At 44.5% G+C, this 21928-nt stretch overlaps 1 long non-coding RNA gene across 1 annotated transcript in view; it reads right to left on the reverse strand.

Annotated features, from left to right (window-relative positions):
• LOC308589536 overlaps positions 1-21928 on the reverse strand; it is a 215993-nt gene that overhangs the window by 78781 nt on the left and 115284 nt on the right. The window contains exon 2 of the long non-coding RNA XR_014009365.1: positions 10175-10462. This is a non-coding gene — a long non-coding RNA (uncharacterized lncRNA). The remainder of the gene's footprint in view (positions 1-10174; positions 10463-21928) is intronic.

Below are 21928 nucleotides of genomic sequence, written 5' to 3' on the forward strand. Positions count from 1 at the left end.
CAGTGGCGTAGCGTGGTTTGTCAGCACCCGGGGCAAGGCAAGTAATTTGCGCCCCCTAACCCATGGATTTGCGCCCCCTAACCCGTGGATTTGCGCCCCCTAACCCCCAGATGTTGCGCCCGGTGCGGCCGGCCCTCTGCACCCCCCACGCTACGCCACTGCTTGTCTCTTATCTTGGCAATGGCGCCTGCCTGAGAGGTGTCAAAACTGAGTTTTAGGGAGTTCTAGATGGGGAAAAGCCCTGACTGTGTCACAAACGTACCACTTTCACCAAACTTTTGAAGTGGCACAACTCTAAATGTCACTACATTTCACAATGGCTAGATTGTTATTTGCCCATATTTTTTGTCAAAGAGCCAATTAATACAATATGTGCAATTGAAATTAGCAGGAAGCTCATCAGACATATTATTTGCTTGTTTGTTTGTGCGTTTGTTTTTAGCATGTGTCTGATGCTCTGGAATGCAAAGTCCTCTGGGTGACTCACATTAAATAAATGAAACCCACAACATCTTTCTGGAGGTGCAAATAAACCTACTCTGCTCTGGTAACATCTTCAAGAAATGACTGCACAGGTCTGCAAAACAAAATAGTTTCCTCCTTCGGACCATGTTTTATTGTGGTGAGTACAGTCAAGATTATCAGAGTTGAGTATGAGCCCCTGAAAAGCACTGAAATGAAATACGTTGTTATTGGGTCTGGTAGGGGTGAAAGCAAGGAGGCCAACAGAAGGGGGAGCCAGAGCCAAAGACAGGCATGGCCAACTCATCCTAGTGTTGTCTTCCCTATTGAGTTCTATAAGAGCACCACTGAGAAGTAGTAGGAGGAAGCTGACAACCAGTGCCACCTCCTGGATGAATTGGAAGTACAGTGGTACCTCAGGTTAAATACTTAATTCGTTCTGGAGGACCGTTCTTAACCTGAAACTGTTCTTAACCTGAAGCACCACTTTAGCTAATGGGGCCTCCCGCTGCCACCGCGCGATTTCTGTTCTCATCCTGAAGCAAGGTTCTTAACCCGAGGTATTATTTCTGGGTTAGCAGAGTCTGTAACCTGAAGCGTCTGTAACCCAAGGTACCACTGTAAGAAGGCAGGCAGGTAGGAAGTGGCTGAAGGCAGACTAAGGTCAAGGTGCCCCATTTTCCCTAATGTACAATGGACGCCCGGGTTGCGAATGTGATCCGTGCGGGAGGCACGTTTGCAACCCACAGCGTTCACAACCCATCTGCGCACATGTGGGTCGTGATTCAGTGCTTATGTGCATGTGCAAAGTGTGATTTAGCGCTTCTGTGCATGTGCGAGCACTGAAACCTGTTCCGGTACCTCCAGGTTTGGCACGGTGCACAACCCGAAAACGCACAACCTGAAGCATCTGTAACCAGAAGTATGACTGTACTAACAGGGGCAGAGAAAGGTGGGGGCGGTGGAGTGGACCGCCCCAGGTGTCATCTCCGAGAGGGGTGACATTTGGTGTGTAGTCCGGTCATGACTCCCGCCTACCCCAATCCATTTGGGGAAGGATGGGAGCTGCTGCATTCCCACCTTCTGCCTTCATTTTTACAGGCCCACGCTCCCGGGGTGGTGGAGGAGGCCTGCAGGGAGAGATGCAAAGGAAGCAGGCAAGTAAACAAACAAGCAGAGGGCGGAGGCAACACTGGACCCAAACCCTGGAATCCTCCATAAAGCTCAACAAAAAGATTTCAATGAGAGAGGAGGTTGACAAGAAATTTTCTGCACCGGGTACCACCTGACCTTGCTACGCCACTGTGTACTAACCTCTACCATGGTCCATCTTTGTAAGCTTTCAGGTAGATCTTTTAAACACATTTGTTTCAGTCTGTGTTTTTCTAAAAATGATGCGCTGGGCTTTTAAACTGCTGCCATTTTTAGCTTTGCAACTCTCTCTCTCTCTCTCTCTCTCTCTCTCTCTCTCTCTCTCTCTCTCTGGTTTTATATTGTTTTAATTATATTTGTAAGTCGCCTCAGGAGGGCTAGCCCTACAAGGCAGCATGTAAATGCCTTAAATAAATAAATAAGCAGTGCCACTCATGGCCTAAGCACCAGAAATAGAAGCAATGGGAGGAAATGCTATCAGAATCCACTCTATTCCAGGGTCTTCAAACCAGTGCTTCAAGGAGAGGTGGGCAAATTGCAGCCATACCTTGAGAACAAAATATTTGTCTCTTTCTTTCAGGGGGCGAACCACGGAATGTACCGTATTTTTCGCTCTATAACACGCACCAGACCATAACACGCACATAGTTTTTAGAGGAGGAAAACAAGAAAAAAAATATTCTAAACGAAATAGTGGATATATGATTTTTGTGGTTCATGCTGTGGCCACAGACATGTGATCTGACAGTGAGTTTGGGGGTAGCCCAATGCAAACATCCTGAGGATCCATGTGGATCCATGCTTTGTAACCACGGAGGAGGGAAGGAAGGGGAACCATGGATCATCTGCTCACGACTGCAGCAGATCCCCCCGCCACCCGCAGGCATTCGCTCCATAACACGCACAGACATTTCCCCTTACTTTCTAGGAGGAAAAAAGTGAGTGTTATGGTGCAAAAAATACGGTACTTTCTACGCACAGACCTCGCTCTCTTATCTTCACACATAATTCCCAGTAATGTCAATGGGACATATGTACAATTGAAGAGCAACACGAGTCCCCAAATACCAGTATGATTTTTTGCATATTTAATTGCATTGTGCAGTTTGAGCATCACAGATGTAACCGAAAAAATATAACCTCTGCATTTATTTTTTTTGTCCACGGGATTATTAAAATCGTTTTATTGGTGGCTATAAAATGTGCTGCAAAGGATTGATCAGGAAGGCTGAAATGGGCTTTTTGGATTTGTTTCATCATCTTCTTGCAAATGGATGTTTAAGAGGGTTTTTATCTTGGCGTCCTTTATGCATTATTTTCATGTCCTCTCCTGAAGCTCCTGTAACCGCAGTACCCGAGAGCCACTTAAACCTGCAATGGTATTCGATCCCTTGGGTAAAAGGAACTTGCAGATATATTATTGATTTATATTTTTTTTAAAAAAAAAAAAATCAGGCTATTATGTATATGCTGGCTACAGGAGCCCTTGGGCAGATTTGTGTAATAATAAACCATTTTATTGTTGATGCAAATGGTAACAAAATTGTTCACAAGCCAGGTCTTACACAATGCCAAATGAAGGGGAAAGCAGTTAGCGAGGGGTGGGTGGTGGGTAGAATGTGAATACAGCTGTCTTTGTTAGACTTAAGCATCCATTCATTCATTTTCAGAGAGAAATTGTCCTGATTATTTTCTTCACTGGGAGACAGTTGATCAACTATCCTCACTCAGGAGTGGGGCTGGTGGGGCTGGATCACTCACCTCAGTGTATAAAAACTGCCTAGCACAACCTGTGGCTCTACAGATCTAGGCATGTTCTATCTACATCGTCGGAGGCTGTATGTCCCTAAATATCAATTTATGGAAATCAGAACTGGGGAGAATGTACAGTGGTACCTTGGGTTAAGTACTTAATTCGTTCCAGAGGTCAGTTCTTAACCTGAAACTGTTCTTAACCTGAAGCACCACTTTAGCTAATGGGGCCTCCTGCTGCTGCCGTGCCGCTGGAGCACGATTTCTGTTCTCATCCTGAAGCAAAGTTCTTAACCTGAAGCACTATTTCTGGGTTAGCGGAGTCTGTAACCTGAAACACATGTAACCTGAAGCGTATGTAACCCGAGGTACCACTGTAGTTGCACTCAGGTGCTGCTTTGAGGATCAGGCCAGCAGTCCATCTAGTCCAACGTTCTGAGATGGTTTTGAAGGATGTTGTCATTCTACCTATGTCTTTCCATCCACTCCCATAATTTGTGTCATGGCACTCTCAGGCGAGGTATCTCCAGAGCAAGGAATCAACTCTTCATTGCTATAAGTACATATACAAGTTAGAGAATGGCATGTCCATCTCTCAGACACTCCCAGGTGTGTACCTGATGAAGCAGTTGCAGCAACAGAGAGGCCCCATCCTCAACCTTGGCTTATGTATCTCCTCCACCTGACCTGTGTGCAAGCAGGTGAAGACTATGCCTGCTTCTGCTCCTCCCTCTTAGGGTTGTCATACATCCAGAATTTCCTGGAGCGAATTTCAGAAAAATTAGGTTGGTTGCCTAAAAAAAGCTACTCTGTCTTCAATCCTTTTCTGGTCCTGGGAGACAGTGGAGCAAGAGAGGTGGAGGAGGAGGAGGTGTAGAAGCCCTTGATTCTACACCAGCCTGACCTCTCCCTCTCTCCTCCTGTACTTGTTAGTGGGACGCGGGTGGTACTGTGGTCTAAACCACTGAGACTCTTGGCCTTGCTGATCGGAAGGTCGGTGGTTCGGATCCCCACGACGGGGTAGGCTCCCGTTGCTCTGTCCCAGCTCCTGCCAACCTAGCAGTTTGAAAGCACACCAGTGCAAGTAGATAAATAGGTACCGCTGTGGCGGGAAGATAAATGGTGTTTCCATGCGCTCTGGTTTCCGTCATGGTGTCCTGTTGCGCCAGAAGTGGTTTAGTCATGCTGGCCACATGACCCGGAAAGTTGTCTGTGGACAATTGCTGGCTCACTTGGCCTGAAAGCGAGATGAGTGCCGCAACCACCTAGTCACTTTTGACTGGACTTAACCATCCAGGGTCCTTTACCTTTACCTTTACACATACCTGTTATCAGTGGCGTAGCGTGGGTTGTCAGCACCCGGGGCAAGGCAAGTAATTTGCGCCCCCTAACCCATGGATTTGCGCCCCCTAACCCATGGATTTGCGCACCCTAACCCTAACCCCCAGATGTTGCGCCCGGTGCGGCCGGCCCCCCCTGCACCCCCCACACTACGCCACTGCCTGTTATTCACTCTCCAGTCTTGCAGCTTCTCCTGCCTCTGACTCTTGTCTCCTGGCTGTTACAGGTTCCCCCAGGTCACAGATCCCTTCTTCCAAGTCTCCAACCCCCTTTCTCCTGGTGCCAACTCATCAGGATCTGGCCACCACTTCTCAGTGCCCAGCCAGTCCCTGACAACTTGTAAGTAGCTTTGTTTTTTTGTTTTACAATACCAGCCTCGAGGCTGCACTGTTTTCTCTCCTCCAAAGAAAAGTCACCCTGTAAAGGTTGCCTTCAACTTCCCAGCACTGACAGAAAGAGGAAGCATCAAACAATACAATAAACCATTACTCACTTTTAAAAATGCCTCTTTTTGTTTTTAGCATTAATGATCATAGGCATTAATAGAAAGCTTTGATTTTTAAAAACACAAATATAGACAAGGATAGACAGTGACTCCGGTCTGGCATGTTGCTGAGTTCAGCACAGAAACAAATATATTTAGGTTGCATTACTAAGCACAATTAGAGTGTAGGGAATTGTCTGATATTGCAATTGCAGGGATTTTTTGTTTGTTTCTGACCCGCAAACTGGATCCCAGCCTCCTCCACTCCCCATGGGCTGCTTGGGTGGGTGGGGTTGCCCATCTGTCAATCACCTGACATCATTATGAACCCTTTGGAAGGCATGCTGTCAGGACCAATCAACAAGACCTCTTGGCTGCAATAGGGAGTCCCATTCCCAATCCCAGTGGGACTTGCTGTCAGCTCTGAGAGAGCCCCATTTGCCAAGAAATAATCAGAAGCGTACTTTGAAGTCCCAACCGTTCCTCTGCAGGCACATCTTTACCTGCCCCACACCTGACGTGGGCTGTTGGGTCGGGTTGAGGGAAATATTCTCGGGGGTCAAATCAGGGTCTCTGCTAGGCTTTATTCAGCCTATGGGCTTGTATACACAGACTGGCAGTGGCTCTCCAAGGTTCTGCTACAAAGCCAGAGATGAGCAACCTGCAACTCTACTTTCAGGTGAAATGGAAGTCAGAGGGGGGAGTGCAATAAAGCAGGTAGGAGAAAGAGAGAAATGAAGAGGCGGCAGAAAGAGAGAGAAAATGGGGAAGGTGAACTCACCCACATTTTGGGCTCTAGCCCTGCCTATGTTTGACTCCAGTCCTGTCCACTGCCCTTGGCATATTACCATTGATAACTTGTGTCCCATGGCAGAAAAATGGGTGTCCTTCAGGGCACTAAGCTATGATGAATGGTAAGTAGACCCATTCTACTTACTAGGCACTGGCAAACTTGAGGTTGGACTATTGCAGCGTGTTTTATGTGGGGCTACCATGAGGGCTATCATGTCACCTTGCCGACAAAGGTCCATATAGTTAAAGCTATGGTTTTCCCAGTAGTGATGTATGGAAGTGAGAGCTGGACCATAAAGAAGGCTGATCGCCGAAGAATTGATGCTTTTGAATTATGGTGCTGGAGGAGACTCTTGAGAGTCCCATGGACTGCAAGAAGATCAAACCTCTCCATTCTTAAGGAAATCAGCCCTGAGTGCTCACTGGAAGGACAGATCGTGAAGCTGAGACTCCAATACTTTGGCCACCTCATGAGAAGAGAAGACTCCCTGGAAAAGACCCTGATGCTGGGAAAGATGGAGGGCACAAGGAGAAGGGGACGACAGAGGACGAGAAGGTTGGATAGTGTTCTCGAAGCTACCAGCATGAGTTTGTGGGAGGCAGTGGAAGACAGGAGTGCCTGGCGTGCTCTGGTCCATGGGGTCACAAAGAGTCGGACACGACTAAATGACTAAACAACACCACCATGAGGGCTGATTTGAAGCAGCAGGGTAGGATGCCGAGGTTATGTTGCTGTACTCTGGGTACAGTTCTGCTGGATAGCTCCCAGCATCTGTAACTGAAAGTCAGATTTTTAGTATTTGGATGCCTGTTGTGTAGGCCATAGTGGCTCAGAACAAGAGTTTGCCAACAATCCAGTGGCTGAGTTCAAGGCAATGTCCAAATACAATCAAATGTCACAATGAATTTGTAAACTAAGTTCAATGAATTTGTAAATTAAGTTCAATGATGGGATGTTTCAAAGTATCCCCCTCTATAAGATTAAAAAAATTGCTCTCAGATCCAGGATGTCTAGTTGTGAATTATAGTTTTCAGACATTCAGTGGTTGGAGTCTAACTGTGGTCACAAACACCAATAACGCCCAATATCAAGCAGAATGGGGTCCATATAACTGTTGTGATACAGATGTGTCTCTAGATGCTTCTATGACCACCTTAGCGATGTGTATTGATGCCAGCTTCTGCACAAGAATTTCTCCTGCTGAATCAGAGCTACCATATTTGCATTATGATGCCGACATCTGCAAACAATGTTAAGTTTAATTAGTCTACCTTCACCAGTACAACCAAATCTCTTTAAGTAGCTGTCCAGGATAAGGGATGGTACAAGCAGTGTTTGATATATTGATTAATTCATCTATTACTGGAGCACCGCTAATTGAATGAAAAATTGGTTTAATTGGTTGACAGCCAAATAAATTATGATAAACCACAAAGCCTATAAACATTGAGCCAGGACCATCTTAATAAATTGGACAAGCAAAACTGATTTTGATGAAAGTGGAACCCATTCCGTTGTCATTGTCAGTAGATATAATGGACATGCTGCTCAGCGTTAGTTAAATTGGCCAGCCTGATTAACAAACAAGATACACTCAATTACTCCACTTTAAGCCAATAGTGTCCCATTGTCTAATCGCCCAGTCCTAATTGCCATCGCTATGGAAAACAGGATGCAACCACTGATGCTCTTGCTCAAAATGCTCTTGTTCAAAATTATTGAGGCCCATTTGTGTGGGAACCAGTGGCGTAGCGTGGGTTGTCAGCACCCGGGGCAAGGCAAGTAATTTCCGCCCCCTAACCCGTGGATTTGCGCCCCCTAACCAGTGGATTTGCGCCCCCTAACCCTAACCCCCAGATGTTGCGCCCGGTGCGGCCGGCCCCCCCTGCACCCCCCACGCTACGCCACTGGTGGGAACTAACCTGGTATGTGCATATTGGCATAGCTATGCGGGTTGAAGCTGTGCAGTGACATGCATAGTTATTGCATGGCACAGAGATGGAAGGATTATGTAGATAGTACTGGAAGGTGGAAATATGATATAATCTGACTATATTATAATATTGCTTAAAAGAAAGATAGTTTCTTACTGTATGTCCAACTGCCAAAAAATAAAATGCAATTTTATTTTTTTACAAATCGTAATGCACTCTTGGCTATAATAATTCTACATCTACATGGTGGTGTTAACTAGAAAGTTTAGGCCTCCCACACCCTGCTTAATAGGATCATCACCAGGACTTCATAGCTGGGCACTCCCTTGCATTTAGTGGCATTTTGGAAATGTGGGGGACTAGGTCTGCATCGGTGGGCATTAAAATGCTCCTTTTCAATGTCTATGTAGTAAATGTAATCATGATGATGTGTTTAGGATCTTAACATACCTAATCATGAAATTAGAATTATGTATCAAAACGTTCTGAATTCTGTCTGTGGGCATATATGTGTCCAAGAGTTACCTTCTGATTTGTAAGCCCAAGAGGCTCAGTGGTTTAGACCACAATGCCACCAGAATCCCCGCAACGAAGTGAGCTCCCATTGCTCTGTCGCAGCTCCTGCCAACCCAGCAGCTCGAAAGCACACCTGTGCAAGTAGATAAATAGGTACAGCTGCAACGTGAAGGTAAATAGCATTACCATGCGCTCTGGTTTTTGTCACTGTGTTCTGTTGCACCAGAAGTGGTTTGGTCATGCTGGCCACATGACCCAGAAACCTGTCTGTGGTCGAACACCAGCTCCCTTGGCCTGAAAGCAAGATGAGCGCCGCAACCCCATAGTCACCTTTGACTGGACTTAACCGTCCAGAGGTCCTTTACCTTTTTTACCTACCAAGAGTTACCATTCCACCTCTGGCTAGATGCAAGAAAAAGCCCAGATTCAATGGTATCTGACCTCCGGGGCAAGAGCTGTTTTGCTAGTGTGAGGGTGAGAATAATGGTTGTGCAATATGAAATGTGATGCAACAATTGCACTAGCATAAACTTGTTGTGAAACCACTTGTGCAACAGGAATATCGGGACCACAGCAATCTGTTTTGCAACCAGCCGTGATAACCATGTTGGCTTCCTGTAGGGTTGCCATATTTCTTTTTTTAAAAAAATGTATTTTTATTAAAGATTTTCTTGGTTTACAAAAGTATGCGCAATGTCTCTCTCTCTCTCTCTCTCTCTCTCTCTCTCTCTCTCTCTCTCTCTCTCTTCAGGTAGTATTCTTTACAGGTCAGTTTCATTTGTTGAGACATTAGGAAGAAGAGGGGGAAAGAGGTGGAGGGGGGAAAGGTGAGTGGGGGTGGGGATGTTTCTATTATACTTAATATATGTGGGTTTTTGTGTCAGCGCCGCTTGTGCAGGTTCTCTGCTATTCACTTGTGTTCCTTTGGTGGTGAGAGAGGTTGGGGTTGGCCTAGGCTGTGGTTGTTTGTTTGTGATTGGCTGTGGTGATCTTTTTTTCATGTGTGAGTGGGGTGGGTGGGTGTTTTGGGTCAGGTTAGCCATATTGATCTGTATGCTGTTGGTGGATTTTTGTCATTGTCTTGTTGGAATGTGTATGTGATAAAGGGGAGCCATACTGGGGTAAAGGTGTCTAGGGTTGCCAAATTTCAAAAAGTAAAAATCAGGACACCCCGAAAGTTGCTGAGCTTTTTTAAAGGAAGACCCCAAAGACCCCAAAATAGCAACTTCAGAAATTCTCCGGGGATGTTAATTCCACCCTTGAAATTCCAGCAATGTCCAGACATATGGCAGCCCTAGATTCCTGGCCTTCTCTTGCGCATGCACACTAGCACAATAGTACAGCAGTCAGATACTTAGTATGGCACTGAATTCCTCCCAAAATGTGTGGGTTCACACCCATAGGAAGCAAATGTCATTAAATTTGGTAGATTTATTTCTAAGTGAATATGCAGATTCAAGTATGGCCTCTTTGTTATTGTTATTGTTGCTGTTTTATTGGATTTCTTACCATCTCTTTGCCATATGGGCAAAGGCAGGTTACAAAAATATTAATAACAATATTAAAATGAGTGAAAACAATTTGGCAGGCTATAAACCATTTCTATGAAGGAAGCTTGCATTGCCTTGTTGGCTGAAGAAATTCTCCTTCCAATTGACATCTTTTCACAGAAATTCATTCTTACACATTTTATACCTGCATAGTGATATATTTGGATAAATAAGAATAAAAATATCTTACCTAGTGGTAAACACATGTGAATGATATATCTTGTTATCTTCAGGTTACACCTGTATTCATCATGATTCTAGTCTTTTTCACCGAATCTCATTTCTTAAATTCTGAGAGAAAAACCACCACTGATTTTGTTTGCTTCATGACAATATATGCTGAATATTGTTGTATGCAGATTCCCATTCCAAGGAAAGCAAGGCTGTAATCCATATTGCCACTTCAATATATGCAGAGTTTCAATGTCCCAGTTTGGTTTATAGTGAATTTCTAATAGGGTGTGAGTCATTTCTATCCCTTTGAGAAAAAAGAGTAAAGAATAATGTAAATTAAGAATCCTGATAAACTGGATTGTTACCTCGTACTACAAAACATATGGGCTACAATCTAGAGAACTGTTGTATGTATTAAACAAGATATATACCATAGATAGCCATAAGAACACAAAAAGAGATATTCTGGGTCAAGCCATAAACTAACTTAGTACAACATCCTATTTTCACAGTGGCCATTCTAAGCAAACAAATGCCTTTTGAAATGCAAACAACAAATGTGCAAAATTCAGAATGTGATATTTTGAAAACCTAGCAGCTTTTGCATTTGTCTAAAAAGATGTGGAGCTGCACATCTATGCTGCAAAACTTTGGTAATGCAACCACTGAGTCTTTGGCTATCAAAGAACAAGCATCTTTATATCAGGACTGCAGATATTTTGCTCTTTTGCATGTGGTGGACCTTTTCAGAATTTGCAAATCCAGGTAGCAAATCCAGACAGAATAAATTATTCCATGGTCTGATCAGCAAATGCATTAAAGAACCTCATTTATTCCATAGAATTGCTGGAATAACTTGTGCTTCTGAGCCTCCTCAGATGTTGAGCCACCAGAGAACTGATTGGCTGCATGAGGGTAAAAATAGAATAAAACAAATCTCAGATAAATAAAGGACTCCCGTGCACAATCTAGCACTTGGGGGAGATCATGTGAATTTGTGGGCACTTCCCAGAGGACCAGACCTTCAAAAATCAATGCATAGATTACAAAAAGCTAAATATACAGGGTTGTGATTAGAAACACCCACTGGTTTTGCAATATGCACAAGTTGCTAAGTTGACTTCTTTATTTTAAAAAACCCCACACCTTTTTGCTATATATACAAACTGGAACAAGTATTTGGGTGGCGAGAGGAAGGTTATGTCAAAACCTATTTCCATTTCAACTTTTCTGAAGTGTGTTTATTCATCCTGAAAAGTGGCACTTATTATTCCAACCTCGATGCAGTTATTTTAATTAGAGATTTTTTTTGCATTTCCTGAAGTAGAATGTATTGAAAGCTATCTTGCAGAGTCTCTAAAGATCTCACAGGTATGCCACATCTTTTTAAATCATTTGCACAGCAGAAATTGTAGGTTTTTTTAAAAAAAACAAACCAGTCCAATGAAATATTTAAAGGGTAGAAAAGAGAGGAAAGGGAACCATTTAGATAAATGTCTGATGCACCATGAAAATAGTTCTACACTAGTCCTAAGAACAGCATATCCTGAGCTTATTTTATAACGTGGTTCAATAAGATTGCAATTTTCGGTGTGTTTACCACAAGGATGGGGCAGTGGCTCTCTAAATGTTGTTGAACCTCAATTCCCATCAGCCCAAGGCAGTATGAAGATTGTATAGGGATGATGGGAGTTGTAGTCAAACAACAACTGGATGCCCACAGATTTCTCAACCTTAATTTGCAGGCTACATGCATAGTCTATTACTGAAAGACTTTTCTTAGTAACAATAACCTTTTTACCGTCATGTTCATTATTAACCTTACACTTCTGAGTATTAAAAGTGCTCCATTCACATACATCTGGGACGCGGGTGGCGCTGTGGGTTAAACCACAGAGTCTAGGACTTGCCGATCAGAAGGTCGGCAGTTCGAATCCCCGTGACGGGGTGAGCTCCCATTGCTTGGTCCCTGCTCCTGCCAACCTAGCAGTTCGAAAGCACCTCAAAGTGCAAGTAGATAAATAGGTACTGCTCTGGTGGGAAGGTAAACGGCATTTCCGTGCGCTGCTCTGGTTCGCCAGAAGTGGATTAGTCATGCTAGCCACAAGACCCGGAAGCTGTACACCGGCTCCCTCGGCCAATAAAGCAAGATGAGCTCCGCAACCCCAGAGGGGTCCCTTTACCTTTACCTTTATTCACATACATAACCGTGGAAATTTTAAAGATACAGTGGTGCCTCGCAAGACGAAAAGAATCCGTTCTGTGAGTCTCTTCGTCTAGCGGTTTTTTCGTCTTGCGAAGCAAGCCCATTGACGGATTAGTGGATTAGCGCTATTAGTGCTATTAGCGGCTTTTAGCGGCTTATCCGCTTAGCAGATAAGCGGATAAGCGGCTTAGCGGCTTAGAAAAAGGGGGGGAGGAAAAAAACCCTGCAGGAACTCGCAAGACATTTTCGTCTTGCGAAGCAAGCCCATAGGAGATTCGTTTTGCGAAGCACCTCCAAAACGGAAAACTCTTTCGTCTAGCGAGTTTTCCGTCTTGCGAGGCATTCCGTCTTGCGAGGGAGTTAAGGCTTTGTTTCTAAAAGCAGCTACTGTGTCCATCGTGGCAGGGGCACAATTATCAAAATCTTCCTGCTTATTTTCAGTCCAGTCTTATTAGCCATTGTCATACACTTCTGATAACGCCAAGGTTGCAGGTTCTTTCTCCAGGACTGCTGCATATCTCTGCCTTGCAGGAGATTGGACTAGATGATCCTCAGGGTGCCTTCCAATTCTACAATTCTAGGACTCTACGAATCTCGAAAAGTCCGTAAAATATTATATAAGAGGGAAATGGGATTGCTAATGTTTGTTTAGGAATTAGACATACGAGACATGATAAATGCGGAAAGGCTACAGCCTACCAGTTCACATGGACTTTTGCAAAAAACCTTTGCCAGTTGCTCTATATACCATAACTTATTTTATATAGGCTACTTTCCTTGCCGAGAATATACAACAGAGCAAATTAACTTTTATTCTTACAGTAAAACACCTTTCCTGATGCGTCTGTACACTGAGGTTCCATAAAAGTTTAAGTGGCTCATCACGGCAAAGTTCACACCTGACAAAGTATAACTAATGCAAAGCTCAGAGGTGTTATCATATCTCTTTTATGTTATTCCACTAGTTACACTTAACTAAATGCCAAATTACTCCCTTGGAAGCCCACAAATTGCCCCTGTTGACTCCCAGGGAGTGCACACAAAAACCGCCATTAGAGCTTTAACCTATTTTTCATGGGTTAGTTTGAAACGGCTGTCCGCAGTTCGAGCCATGCAGAGCACAGCCTCCAATCTTGCAGGAGCACTTGGTTCTAATGTCGCTTTCGACCCACCCGCTTAAAAGCAGCTGGGGATGTCACGCTGTAGCTCAGGGAACCTCAAGCCTGGGGGTGGGGGCAAATGCGGCCCTCCAGGTTTCTCTGTCTGGCCCTGCACCCCTCCCCAGCCACACCCACCTCGAGTGTTTTTGCCTGGCTAGAGTGGAACATGCCCCTGAACTCTTATTTGGCTGGATGGAAGACAGAGATGGGTACACCAGAGCCAGTGTGGTGTAGTGGTTAAGATTGGTGGACTCGTAATCTGGTGAACCGGGTTCGATTCCCGGCTCCTCCACATGCCGCTGCTGGGTGACCTTGGGCCAGTCACACTTCTCTGAAGTCTCTCAGCCTCACTCACCACACAGAGTGTTTGTTGTGGGGGAGGAAGGGAAAGGAGATTGTTAGCCACTTTGAGACTCCTTAGGATAGTGATAAAGCGGGATATCAGATCCAAACTCTTCTACACGAGCATGTGCAGAAACAAGTCAATGGTATAAAGGTATGATTTACATTTGTTGCTCCGCCTACTTTTGTCTCTGACCCCGCGCACCACTTGCATGTGGTCCATAGCAGAGGCGGAGCTAGCTAGCTGCTCCGGGGCTAGCTGCCCACAGGGGCACCGCCCGCGTCAAGCGCACCAATGTCAACCTCCCTCAGGGATGACACCCAGGGATGACACCCACACCTATCGCACCCCTCTTCCTCATCAGTGGTCCCTGGATGGCTGCCTGGGATAGAATTTGCCCCTCAGGCTGAAAAGGGTTCCCCAGCCCTGCTCTAGGGTACCTCTGAGTCTGTGAGCTCTTGGCAGTAGTGGTGCCATTTTGAGAGATCAGGATGTATCGCCAGTGATCATTGCACAAGAGAGAGCCATTCTACATCCCAGGAGACAAAGAAAGAAAGAAAGAAAGAAAGAAAAAAAGAGAGAGAGAGAGAGAGAGAGAGAGAGAGAGAGAGAGAGAGAGAGAGAGAGAGAGGAGTCAGTGTTGAAATGAGACAAACAGCAAGTGTTTACATTGCAGATTCGCATGCCTGAATACAACCACAAAAATGGGAAATGATCCTGGAGGAAGCAGCTTGGATATGATGAGAGCGAAAGATCTGCCAAGGAGCCACGTGCGCTCTAAATAGCGATTTCCTCTGAAAAAGAGCTGAGCTAACAAGACAGTGATTTGTCTCCTGGGTCAAAGGTTAAGAATGATACTGTGAAGACTGACAAGTTAATCAAGAGAATTGGCAAAGAGCCTATTGTGAGAAAGAATGATGGAAAGAGGAGGCAATCAGGAGCACTTGAAAGGACGTCTGAGACAGCTGGCCAAAGAGGACAACACTTCATTTTGTGCTTCCAAGAGCATGGCAGAGAACTGCTGCTACAGCTACAGGAAGCCTACAGTTACAGGCCAGAACTCGGCATTGTGGGGACTGGTCAACTATGTTTTAATCAGAATAGGCCCCCTGAAATCAAGGAACATGACTAAGTTAGAGTCATTAATTTGAATGGGTCTACTTGGTTGAATGCCACCCGGTGGGTTATATACAGCCCTACTCAGAGTAGACCAATTGAAATTAACGGACCTAAGTTCATTGTGTCCATTATTTTCAACAGGTCTGCTCTGTGTTGGACTAACATTGAATACACTCCTAAATCATACATGCCCAAAGCGGCAGTCACCCACAGGCCAGTGTTACCTTTTACTTCTGTAACATCCAAAAAAACCTTACCCTGATCCTGTGGCATACAATGTTGTGTGTTCAACACTCTATATCACTGACTGCTGTTGGCAGGGGAAGGAAGGGGAAGGAAAACATACCATTTCATTTCATTTCTTTATTTTATTTCATTATTTCATTTCATTTCATTTCATTTCATTTCATTTCATTTATTTTGTTTTGTTTTGTTTTGTTTTGTTTTGTTTTGTTTTGTTTATTGCATGTGTATGTTGTCTCATAACACAAAGTTCTCCAAGGGGGAGAGCTTGAGGTGTCTTTGGAGAGTCTGCAGGATTCAAAGGCCTCCCATTCCCCTGGTGTGCCTCTAACAAGGGAGGGAAAATACGTGAGCCCTGGAGCTTTTACAATTATTTTTCCTATAACTGTCCCTCTCCACACTTCTGCCCTGGCTGATGTGAGACTAGTAGTGCTCTGGATATGCTGGTTCTCCTCAAATTCTCCCTCCACTGCCCTACTGAATGGGGTCAAAGAACATCGTTTAAAATTACAGCACTTCTATCCAGAAGAAATTTTGAAAGCATCCCACAACTGCAGATGGTGAGTCTGCCTTGTATATGTCACATATAGGACTACAGTGGTACCTCGAGTTACATACGCTTCAGATTACATACGCTTCAGGTTACAGACTCCACTAACCCAGAATAGTACCTCGGGTGAAGAACTTTGCTTCAGGATGAGATCAGAAATCGTGCTCCGGCGGTGCGGTAGCAGCAGCAGGCCCCATTAGCTAAAGTGGTGCTTCAGGTTAAGGACAGTTTCAGGTTAAGAATGGACCTCTGGAACAAATTAAGTACGTAACCAGAGGCACCACTGTATTCGCTTTCTGCTGCAGTTAGTATTTCACCAACAACTGTGGTATTCATCTCACTGTCCACTGTTGCAAAATTATGTCATTTATATAATTATGTAAATTACTGGTTAATCACATCATTCCACCCCATTAATTACATTGCATAGGAAACACAATTTAAACGGGGAAGTAAACATAATCAGTTACGTATCACTTGCAGACTCAAAGCAACAACAACAGCAAATGCCAGTTGCACTCCCTATTTATTTCTGTTCTGACATGGGATCCTAAAATCATGGGGTCATAGAGTTGGAAGAGACCACGAGGGTCATCTAGTCCAACCCCCTGCAATGTAAAAAACTTCTGCCCAACCCATGGGCAAACCCATGGCTCTGAGATTAAGAGTCTCATGGTCTACAAACATTGGCAGTTTCCATCCCCACTTCCACCAAAATTTCCTGATATCCTTAACCACAGAGCTAACAATCAGATACAAAATGCTCCTATAACTCAGCCACCTCCTGAAAACTGGAGTAGAGATAGTCAATTGGCCTTTGCAGATGAGGAAATTCCAGGATAAAGCACTATTTGCCCAAGATGACCCAATATCTAACAGGTTCTGAGTGCACCTTTCTTGAATAGCCATGAGGATGTATGTTCTATTAGTCCCACCCTGGACATGAAAATCTGGATGGATGAGCTGAACAGAACATAGAATGTACTTGCCCTTCTAAAACATATGCATTCCTAGATCTGTATCCAGTGCTGAACTGGATCACTGCTAATGGATTCACGCTTAGAAGCACCAAGATGGTAGCGTTGCCGAAAGTGATATAATGAACAGCAGTGACATGTTAGCTTGTAAATTGTGTTCAGAGTAACTGTAACAAGCACCGTGTTTACAGCTAAGGGAAACTGATAAGAAAAAAAAAAACAAGAAACTTTGATCATGGTGGATTTTAATTTCTCAGATACTTTCCTGCGATAACAAGTATGCAAAAATCGGTAAGGTGGGGGAGAATGTTCCCAGAGGCAGTGCATAATTGCTTACTTACTCAAGTCAGCTTATTGACTGAACTTCATGATCAGAGGCGCCTCTGCACCTACAGCTAGGAAATTAGCCCATCTTGATAAATAAAATTGTGCTGATCTTGGGATCACATGTGCACAATGTAATCATATGCAAAATAATGGGAAGAGAGAGAAAGGGGGGGGGAGAGATTGCTTCTGATTTAGTGAAGAAGCCAAAAAGGGTCTTTTGGAGGAGACCAGAATATATAAATTAGTGAACTGTTGAGATGGAGACAAATTATGTCACAATATTCTCTACAAAAGGCCTTTCCATCCCTGCAGAATCAATAGCTTTGGGTAACACATACCACTGAGAGAGCTTGATGGAAGTGACACAGGTTCTCGTGACTATGTGAAGAATAATGGGAATTATTTACAAAACAGCTGGACATACTGCAGTTACAATTCATTCTGGCTACGTCTCAACAGGGGGAATGTAATAGAGACCAATCTGGTCCCATAAAATGACAATAACAGAATGCCTTCTCGGGCGAGAAGGAAGCCTGCTTAATACGTTCCTTCCGTATAAAAAGGAATTAAGCAAAACAGTTAAAGGAGGGCAAAGAAACAAACAAAAGCAGGGTTGTGCAGCAATATTATTGTGATGTGTTATTCCTAGCATCCTATCTATCGTCTAAGAAATCAAGTTTGCATTTCGTACATACACATAATAGCATTTTCATTAGAAAACGTCATTTGAGACAAGCATATATGAAAGGTGAATGATAAAAGAATTGCAGCAGAATTGTGACTTAAACCACCCTTCCTCAATGTGGTGCCCTCCATAAGTTGTTGGATCTCAACTCCCGTCTTGTTTCAGAAAGTTCAAATTAGACAGGCACATCCTTAAATGTCAACTGAACTGAATTTTCCCTCCATCCCTACATGGAATAACTCCTAGGAATTCAAACAAGGGCCATTAGCACTATAACAGTGAACAACAAGTCATTATAAAAATCCCTTTTAAAGATTCTGAAGATGCTGCAGAAGATTCCAGTGACTTAACCTTGCACCAATGTCTAAGAGAACATTTTAAGTTGGCAGAAAAAGTAAAACACTGTTGGTGCCACGCATGTTCCTCAGCCAGAACACCACCACCGATAAGACTTCACCACCTGGCAGCTCCAAACATCAGAATGGCTCTTTCTGAAGATCTGACCCATGCAGGATGTTGGAAGAAGTACAGTGGTACCTTGGGTTACATACGCTTCAGGTTACGTACGCTTTAGATTACAGACTCCGCTAACCCAGAAATAGTGCTTCAGGTTAAGAACTTTGCTTCAGGATGAGAACAGAAATCGTGCTCCGGCGGCGCGGTGGCAGCAGGAGGTCCCATTAGCTAAAGTGGTGCTTCAGGTTAAGAACAGTTTGAGGTTAAGTACAGACCTCCAGAACGAATTAAGTATTTAACCCGAGGTACCACTGTACCTGGTTCTGAAGTCACTTTTCACTGCTTCCCACAGACCCGTGAATAAAATAAAAGCCAGCTTGCGGGAGGCAAAAGAGCAAAGCAACATCACCCTGGGGTGTCCTTCCTCTGCTCAGATTCAGCATGCACAGGTTTCTTGCTATTAAAATGGGGCTAAATTCCGCATAACCCATAGTATGAGATTGCGAGTGTAAGAACTGAAATGCCCCACTGTTTTCGCTCCGTATGACATTACAGGAACTCCAGTGTGGAGTCAAAGCGATAAATGTAGCTTTGGAAAACTTTTATTCAATAAGCAATCCTGGATAGATTCCAATCTTCTGCCTTTGTCTTGAGCTGCACCATAAAGGCATGCTATTGAAACATAACTTTAAATAGCTCACGAAGGCATCCCTATTAATTTGAAAGTACTGCATCTTGCAGAAGCCTTCTCCCAATTACTAGCAAGATGCACATGGGGTAGATGTGCTGGTCAATGCTCACCTCTGTGCCCTCATTCATTCATGGTTCTTTGCTTCTGTGCCTCTTAATTATAGCTGATTTTGCCCCTGGCCTTAATGTAAGGCAGTGATGTTCCCACAAGCGGTTTCTAGGGTGGAAGGGCATTGGAAAAGGACTCTGTCCCTGGTGAAAGTCTGAAGGTTTGCAAAATACAGGCTTCTTCCCCACTGTGTATTCACTGCAAAAGAGCCACACTCACATTTACAGAGCATTTGCATGATACAGGGCACAAGACATTTTGTGCCTGCTTCGGTTTGTTGTTGCTAAACTCAGAAAGTTCACTTTTTTTAGCATGATGGAACAGCTGCACCAGTGTTGGTGGCCTCTTGCCCAGATGGTCAGTGGGTTTAGGGGCAGCTATGCTGTGGGTTAAACCACAGAGCCTAGGACTTGCCGATCAGAAGGTTGGCGGTTCGAATCCCTGCAACGGGGTGAGCCCCCATTGCTCGGTCCCTGCTCCTGCCAACCTAGCAGTTCGAAAGCACGTCAAAGTGCAAGTAGATAAATAGGTACTTCTCCGGCGGGAAGGTAAACAGCATTTCCTTACGCTGCTCTGGTTCGCCAGAAGCGGCTTAGTCACGCTGGCCGCATGACCCGGAAGCTGTACGCCGGCTCCCTCGGCCAATAAAGCAAGATGAGCACCGCAACCCCAGAGTCGGTCACGACTGGACCTAATGGTCAGGGGTCCCTTTACCTTTACCTTTATGACCTATGTAGTATGGCCTGCCCATTTCCTTTTCTACAGTCTGCCTCTAAGAATCAACTCTACTAATTTCAACCTTTCTTCTTCCAGCCTTTCTATATGTTTAGTTTCTCCCACTCTCTCCCAGTTGCAGCAGTGGGGAGGGGCAGTTCATGATTGGGAGTGTAGTGAGAAGAAAAAAAAGGATTCTTTGATCCCCGTTCCTCCACACGGAGATCCAAAAAAAATCATGCACCCAATCCCAAAATTTGGGGGTGGTGAAAGTTGAGGTGTCCACTTTGTTCCATAGAATAGTAGGGTTGGAAGGGAGCTCTGGGGTCATCTAGTCCAGCCCCCTGCACTGCAGAAATCAGAAGCTGAGGAATCCCTGACTGATTGCCCTCCAACCTCTGCTTAAACATCTTCAATGGAGGAGAGTCCACCACGTTCCGAGGAAGTCCGTTCCACTGTTGAACAAGTATTACTGTCAGAAAAGTTCTTCCTAATGTTTAGTTGGGTTTTCCTTTCTTGCCATTTGAACCCATTGGTTCGGATCCCACCCTCTGAAGCCACAGAACTCAAGCTTTCTCCACCTTCCATGTGATAGCTCTTCAGATATCTGAAGATGGCTGTCGTATCGCCTCATTGTTCTCTTTTCTAGGCTTCCCATACCTAGAGTTGCCATATGTCCAGAAATTACCAGACATAGCCAGAATACGGCGGTCAGTAACAGTGTCTGTGCGGAAATAGCTTAAATGTCTAGGAAAATCTGGGTGTATGGCAACCCATGTCGTAAGTCTAGATTTTGGGGGATTGCCTTATAAATGGCTAAAAAAACTTCTTTTTTGAGATTTTGCCAAAAAAGCTCAAAAACTTCTTGAAGAATGGCAGCTCTACACATACCCTCAACCATTTCTCAAAATGATCCTTGATCATCTTGGTCACCCTCCTCTGCTTATCAGTAATATCCCTCTTAAACTGTGGTGAGCAGAAGTGGATGCAGTACAGTCATAGCTTGGATCTCAAACGCCTTGGCTCCCAAACAAATTGGCTCCTGAACAATCAAAACCCAGAAGTGAGTGTTCCATTTTTTGAACAATTTTTGAAAGCTGAATTTTCGGCATGGTTTCCATGGCTTCTGACTGGCTACAGGATGCTCCTGCAGCCAATCGGAAGCTGTACCTTGGTCTTTGAACGGTTCTGGGAGTCCACTCCTGGAACGCATTCTGTTCGAGAACCAAGGTACGACTGTACTCCAGGTCGGGTCTGACCAAGGCAGAATAGGGCGGTAGTATTTCTTCCCTTGATGTGGACAACTACACTTCTGTTGATGCAGGCTAGAATTGCGTTGGCTTACTTTTCTGCTGCAGCATCACACTGTTGACTCGTGTCAAGCTTGTGCTTCACTAAGGCCATTTGGATGCCAGAAGACTGGAAACAGATATACTATTTCATTTGCAGCTTGAAGCAGAACAGCAATGACTGGGGGGCTGTTCCATGTGTGGAAGCACTTACTGGTCTTGTACCTTTCCCTTCCCTCTGCTGCCTGCTTGGGTAGAGAAGGCAGAGAGAGAGAGAGAGAGACTTGCAGACACACAGGTCATTATCGCAGAGGATTCTTCAGAGACTTGCAGCCTGCTGACTAAAGTTTGCATCTTTTGTGAGTTCCCTTTGGGTGCTTCTCGCTCTTTTTGCTCCCGCAGCCTGACGCTGATGCGAAGCGACACTTGCACCTGTTGTCACCATCTTATGGTAATTAGCCCTAAGTAGCAGCGGCAACCCGCCGCATCCAAACACAAGCCATTAACATATTGCAGCTGTCATCAGGAGAGAAAAGCTAATGGAGTTAGTGGATTTGCACACCATTGCATACCTCGACTTCGCCAGCGTTAACTACCCGCTCCCCATATTGGGGTCATTGGGGATGGGAGAATGAAATGTGGGATGAAGGCAGTCAGGAGTGAAAGAATACATTTTACTGCAGGTTTACTTTCATGTATTATGCATGCCCTTCAAGGTCACTGCATGATCATTTATAAGATTTTAATGAGATATCAAAGTGGAAAGAATGGAATGTAATTAATGGGCTCCTTATTGGGTGGGGAAAACAAGTTTTCTCTTAAAAAAAAAAAGCAAGCAAAATTAACAAACAAACAAACGGCAAAGAAGAGCGGATGATGACTTGGAAAAGTTTTGTCCACCA

This window comes from Podarcis bocagei (assembly GCF_964188305.1).
Source record: "Podarcis bocagei genome assembly, chromosome: 6".
NCBI classification, from domain to species: domain Eukaryota; kingdom Metazoa; phylum Chordata; class Lepidosauria; order Squamata; family Lacertidae; genus Podarcis; species Podarcis bocagei.